This window comes from Nicotiana attenuata, unplaced genomic scaffold (genome assembly GCF_001879085.1).
Source record: "Nicotiana attenuata strain UT unplaced genomic scaffold, NIATTr2, whole genome shotgun sequence".
In the NCBI taxonomy this organism is placed as follows: domain Eukaryota; kingdom Viridiplantae; phylum Streptophyta; class Magnoliopsida; order Solanales; family Solanaceae; genus Nicotiana; species Nicotiana attenuata.
In genome coordinates this window covers 24087-31143 of record NW_017671990.1, presented here as the reverse complement: position 1 = coordinate 31143, position 7057 = coordinate 24087, and positions in this window count along the sequence as shown.

The window sequence follows — 7057 nt, the reverse complement described above, 5'->3', positions numbered from 1 at the left end:
CGATTGGCCCAATAACGTCCATGCCCCAGGCAACGAATGGCCAAGGTGCTGACATAGGATGCAGTTCTGTTGGAGGTGCATGAATCAAATCACCGTGAACCTAACACTGATGGCATTTTCGGACAAAGCTGAAGCAGTCCTTCTCCATAGTTATCCAATAATATCCTGCCCGAAGGATTTTCTTTGCCAAAACATACCCATTCATATGAGGTCCGCACACTCCTGCGTGCACTTCATGCATAATTCTTCCAGCTTCCTCGGCGTCAACACATCTTAACAAGTTGAGATCCGGGGTCCTTTTGTACAAGACATCACCGCTTAAGAAAAAACCACTTGCATGCCGTCTAATGGTTCTCTTTTGATCTCCAGTAGCTTGCTCGGGGTATTCTTGGGTTTTCAGAAATCTCTTGATATCATGATACCATGGCTGGGTGCTGGGTTCCGCCTCAACTGCATTGCAATAACCATGCCTTTCTTTGATTTGAATTTCCAGAGGATCAATATGGGCATTGCCTGGGTAAGGCAGCATTGAAGCTAGAGTGGCGAGTGCATCGGCTAGTTCATTATGACACCGAGGGATATACCTGAACTCTATCGACTTGAAGCGCTTGCTGAGATCTTCCACATATCGCCGATAGGGAATGAGCTTAACATCTCGAGTCTCCCACTCTCCCTGGGCTTGCCGGATAATCAAGTCGGAATCCCCCATGATCAATAAATCTTCAACATCTTGGTCAACTGCCATATTTATGCCCATGATGCAGGCTTCATACTCAGCTGTATTGTTTGTGCAGAAGAATCGGAGCCTAGCTGTAGCTGGGTAGTGCTGACCATTGGGTGATATCAAGATTGCCCCAATGCCTACACCTCTTGCATTTACTGCTCCGTCAAAGAACATTTTCCAGGCACGAGTGTCCTCAGAGATGGCTTCTACTGAATTTACCTCTTCATCTGGGAAATATGTGCTTAAGGTTGGTATTCCTCGTCAACCGGGTTTTCAGCCAAATGATCTGCCAACGCCTGGGCTTTCATTGTCGTGCGAGTGACATAGACTATGTCAAATTCGGTGAGCAAGATTTGCCATTTTGCCAATCTCCCAGTGGGCATCGGTTTCTGGAATATGTACTTCAAAGGATCCAACCTGGTTATGAGATAAGTAGTGTGGGCTTGAAGATAGTGTCTCAACTTTTGAGCGACCCACGTCAGAGCACAGCATGTTCTCTCCAACAAAGTATATTTGGCCTCGTAGCTGGTGAACTTCTTGCTCAGATAGTAAATTTCCTGCTCTTTCTTGCCGGTTATATCATGCTGCCCGAGAACACAGCCAAAAGAATTTTCTAGGACTGTCAGATACAAGAAGAGAGGCCTCCCTGGCTCCGGTGGGACCAACACTGGCGGATTTGACAGGTATTCTTTGATCTTGTGAAAGGCTTCTTGACATTCATCCGTCCACTTGACTGCTACATCTTTCTTCAATAACTTTGAATATGGGCTCACAGGTGGAAGTCAATTGAATGAACCGGCTGATGTAGTTTAATCTGCCCAACAAGCTCATCACATCTTTCTTGGTTCTCGGAGGAGGCAAGTCCCGGATAGACTTTATCTTTGTTGGGTCAAACTCGATACCTCTCCTGCTAACTATGAAGCCCAAGAGCTTTCCTGGAGGAACTCCGAATGCACACTTGGCTGGGTTCAGCTTCAAATCATACTTGCGCAACCGCTCGAAGAATTTTCTCAAATCTCGAACGTGATCATCCTGAGTTCGGGATTTGATGATTACGTCGTCAACATATACCTCTATCTCTTGATGCATCATGTCATGGAAAATGGTGTTCATGGCTCTCATGTAGGTTGCCCTAGCATTCTTCAGACCGAACGGCATGACTCTGTAACAGTATGTACCCCAAGGTGTGGTAAAAGTTGTCTTCTCGGCATCTTCTTCATCCATCAACACCTGGTGATATCCTGCGTAGCTGTCCACGAAGGACTGTATCTCATGTTTGGCGCAGTTATCAACAAGGATGTGGATGTTAGGCAAAGGGAAATTATCTTTGGGACTTGCCCTATTCAAATCTCGGTAATCCACACACACCCGGGTTTTCCCATCTTTCTTTGGTACTGGAACTACGTTGGCCAGCCATGTGGTATATCGGACCACTCGGATTACCCTCGCCTTCAGCTGTTTTGTCATTAGTCTTAAACTTTCTTTGCTTTTGCTGTACTGGAGGACAATCGGGGTAAATTGGCAATTTGTGCACCACTAGATCCACACTCAGTCCTGGCATGTCATCATACGACCAAGCAAACACATCTTTAAACTCAAACAAGAGTTGGATTATTGCATCTCGAGTTTTCTCATCTGCGTGAATGCTTATTTTGGTTTCCCTTATTTCTTCGGCTGTTCCCAAATTAACCGGTTCAGTGTCATCCAGATTTGGCTTAGGTTTGTTCTCAAATTGTTCCAATTCTCGGTTTATTTCCCTAAAAGCCTCTTCTTCATCATATTCCGGTTCTTGATTCATTATTTCACAATTAGACAGCGTGTTTGAGTCTGGGCATGAAGTCCGCAAGCATGTCATGTTATTTAAAGCCGCATTATTAGAACTGAAAAGAGAAATGAAAAGGGAAAAATAACAAAAATTAGAAAGAATAAAGAGAAAAATGGACGATGAAATATTGATTTCATTTCTTGGAATTTGGAAAGATAACAGGGCTTACATTCAGAAATTTAAAAAAAAAAGAAACTAAAAGAAACATCCGAGTTACACCCTGAAATAACTCGGGATGCAGAAAAGGTGACAGGGCTAGTCTACCGGGACTCCCGCCTGATCGGGAATGGCGTAGCCTTCCAGTTTTGGAGCTTAGCATCTGGTCCCATGTAGAGCACCTCAGCGGTGCTAGTCCCTTCCCCTCGCTGAACCATGTTAGTTTCATAAAGCATTTGTCTCATAGCTCCACAAATATCTTCGATTTCCTCAGCCGTGAACACCTCATCGTCTTCTTCTTTGCCATACTTAGGCTTGGAAAAAGTATCATAAAGATGTGGCAATGGTTGTGGCAGGACCCATCCTTCCTTCTTCCTTTCCTCGGCCCATTTCTCATCATCTAGGGTAGGGTGGAAGCCTATCCCGAAGAATTTTTCTGCTGTGGGTAGAGTTACCGGCTCGGATATTCCTTGTAAAGCTTTTCCCAACCCTTTTCCTGGTTTGAAACCATGTCTGATCATTTCTTTGGCCACCGTGATTGAAGCATTAGACAGGAAAGGCTGGGGACACGGATTTCCCTCCTCATACTGGTCAGCCCCCACAATTTCGAAGGCTTGATAAACAATATGCTCGCTTCCTTCCCTCGCCTCCAAGCATGGGATAGACGGGTCACGATAGATGGACTGCTCGTCTTCTCCGTGGACCACGATCTCCTGATCTTCATACTCAAATTTCACCATTTGGTGGAGGGTAGAGGGCACGACTCCTGCAGCATGGATCCAGGGCCTTCCCAGAAGAAAATTGTAAGATGTATCCATATCCAACACCTGGAAAGTTACTTCGAAATCCACCGGACCTATGGTTAATATCAAGTCAATTTCACCGATGGTATCCCTCTTAATGCCATCAAAAGCTCTTACACAAACATTGTTAGGACGAATCCTTCCCGTCCCGATTTCCATTCTTTGCAATGTGGAGAGTGGGCAGATGTCAACCCCTGAGCCTCCATCCACCATGACTCACTTAACATAGTAACCTTCACACTTGACAGTCAGATGCAAGGCTTTGTTGTGGGCCGCTCCCTCTGGAGGCAAATCATTTTTACTAAAAGAGAGTTGGTTGACAGCGAAGAACCTTTCTGCCATCCTTTCGAGCTGTTCAACTGAAGTTTCAATTGGCACATACGCCTCATTCAGAGTTTTCATTAAGATCTTCTGATGTTCGGAGGATTTCGTTACCAATGATAGCAGGGACACTTGTTCAGGATATTTCCTCAATTGATCCACTGTTTCATAATCAGGCATCTTCATTTTCTGGAAGAAGGCTTCTGCTTCCTCAGCACTTACTGGCTTCTTGGACGGAAAGCGCTTTCGTGTGGCATTGTTTACCTTCTGTACATTTGAATATTTCTCAACAAAGGTTTTCCCTGGAAGTTCTCCCGAAATTTCTTTGCCCTTGTATGTAACCACTGTTTGCTGATAGTTCTATGGCACCGCAGAGGGGTCTGTCATTGGCTTCTGTGGTACGCGTCCAATAACCACTGGCTCATTTAGCCGAGGCGGCTTAATTGTCCCCCGTACCACATAAGCTCCTTTTGGCACATACATTTGCGTTCCCCTTTTTACTTCAAACTTCCTTGGAGCACTGACAACTAGGGGTTCTTCCTGGCATCCTCGCGAAACATAGAGAATTCCATTCTTAGGAGGTTCCTTCTCTGCTTTTGTTTCAGGTTTCTTCTCAAGCTCAGTTTTGACACTTTTATTCTTTTTCTCCCCGTTCTCTTGCTTCGGGGGTACCTTGGGTTTCTTTTCTGCGTCGACAATGGCAATTATGGCTTTCAAGGCCGGATCAAACTCCTTGTCTTCACAAATCATCCCGATTACCGGCCCGTTGTTGTGAGCGGGCGATGGATTGTTGGTCACATTTGGGGCTTCTTCGTCTCTCAGCACTATTTTTCCCTATTCTATCAAGTCTTCCACGGCTTTTTTCAATGTCCAACAGTTGTCTGTAGCATGCCCCTCAGCTCCTGAGTGATAAGCACAATAGACGCCCCGCTGATAAGATAGTGATTCTGGGTTTTGCCTGTTTTGGGGTATGGGTTGCAACAAATTCATTTGAACCAGCTTCGGGAACAAACTGGAGTAGGGTTCACCAATTGGCGTAAAGTTTTGTCTTCTGGGTGGTTCCCGATGACGGAAGTTATTCTGTGGAGGTCGAAGATTATAGTGGTTCTGGTGAGGAGGCTGGTTTCTTTGGAATGGAGGTTGGTTTCGGTTAGCTTGTGGTTGTGGTCGGCCGAAAGGTTGAGAATTCATGACCGCATAAGGTGGAGGAGCATAAGCCATATCATGAGGGTAGTAATGTTGATGAGTTCTTTCGGAAACCACAGGTCTAGGAGCCCGGTATCTTCTTGCCCCTGATGCTGCCATAACCGTTTCCTCTTTCTTTTTACCTTTGGCCATTCCTCCAGACCCGCCTTAGATGGCTTGGGAGGTTGCTCTAATGGCCGACTGACTCAAAATCCGGCCCGTTTTTAGACCATTTCCCACCATTTCCCCGATCATAATCGCCTCTGCAAAAGGTTTGCCCATGGCTGACATCATGTTTTGGAAATAATCCGCCTCCTGGGCCTGAAGAAAGACAGTGACCATTTCTACTTCATCCATGGGGGGTTTCACCCTCGATGCCTGTTTGCGCCACTTAATAGCATATTCTCTGAAGCTTTCCGAGGGCTTCTTCTTCAAGTTTACCAAGGAGTTCCTGTCCGGTGCGATGTCGATGTTGTATTGAAACTGCCTTACAAAATCTCGGGCAAGATCGTCCCAAATGTGCCATCGTGAGACATCTTGGTCCATATACCATTCTGAGGCAATGCCTACTAAGCTTTCTCCGAAGTATGCCATCAACAGCTCTTCTTTTCCGCCAGCCCCACGCAACTGATTGCAATACTTTTTCAAGTGAGCGATGGGATCGCCATGCCCATCATACTTTTCAAACTTTGGCATTTTAAATCCCATGGGCAGGTGCACGTGAGGGAACATGCACAGATCTGTATAAGAAACACTCTTTTGCCCACTCAAACCTTGCATATTCTTCAAACTCTGTTCAAGGCTTCTCATTCTTTTCGCCATCTCATCTTGTTCAGGAGCTTTGGGAGTTTGATCTTGTCCTAGCGTAAGCTCAAATGGTGGTGGCTGAGAGTAACTATATGTGGGATATTGAGGAGGATCCACTGAAAAGACAGGGTTTTGGAAGGTGAAAGCTGAGGGATCAAAGGCGGGCCTTGGCAGTGAAGGTTGTGTTGTAGCAGAGCATGGTGGAGCCGTGAAGATGTTAGGAGCTGCTCCTGCTGGGAACACTTGGGGGCGGACCTCAGAAGGTGTTCCGACGAAGTGAGCGGTCATGGTAGGCTGTCCCAAAGGAGTATGAGGGTGGCTGATAGGGATATTGGAGGTACCCCAGATCTAGGGAATAGTTCAGGAAATCGAGGGATGGCGCTTGGAGGCTCTCTTCCATTGGTCCAGGCATCCCACATCTCCATGAGTTGGAGATGTAATATCTGGTTCTCTTCAGCTGTGACAGACTCAGATGCCGGGATCCCCGAGATGGGGCTGTCCTCAGAGATGGGAACTGCGGGCAAAGTCATTTCTGTAGACATTTCCACACTTCCTTTCGATCTGGTAAAGTATTGATGCGATGCCAGCTTACAACCAACCACCGTTTCTTAAAGCTAGGCTGGAATTGACAGCAACACACGGTTAGTGTAAGACAAGTAACAGATAGGTAATCGCATGTTGGAGTGTGATGCACCTATACAGTTAAACGGATGTCTACATGTTTGCACCGGTTGCATGCATCATCCCGGCTTTTCTTTTTTATTTTCTCTTCTTTTGATTTCCACTCTTTGTTTTTCTTGCTTTTTCTTTCTCTTTCTATTTTTCTCTCATTTTTTTTCCTCTGTTCTTCATCTTCTGCTTTTCCCTTTTCTTTTGCCATGGTTTTTCTCTCGATTCCTTATTTTCTCTTTCTGCGTTTCTTCCTCTTTTGTTTTTCTTTTATTTCCTTTCCTCGTATTTTCCTTCTCTTTTTTCTCTCTTTTTTCTTAGGGTTACAGTCGAATCCTATGGAGATTGCCTACGTATCATGACCACGCATGAATCAGACCAAGCGTAGTTCTTGCAAATAAATGCAAAAATAAGGAAACAATTTTTGGGAATTTTCAATTTTTCATTAATAACAACTGCGATTACAAAAGCTACTAGACTGTTTGTTTTTTCTTTTGCTTGAAAAAAAAGGAAATTACAAAAACAGACTCAAAAATAAAACTACAGACTCGATTAACTAGGAATACA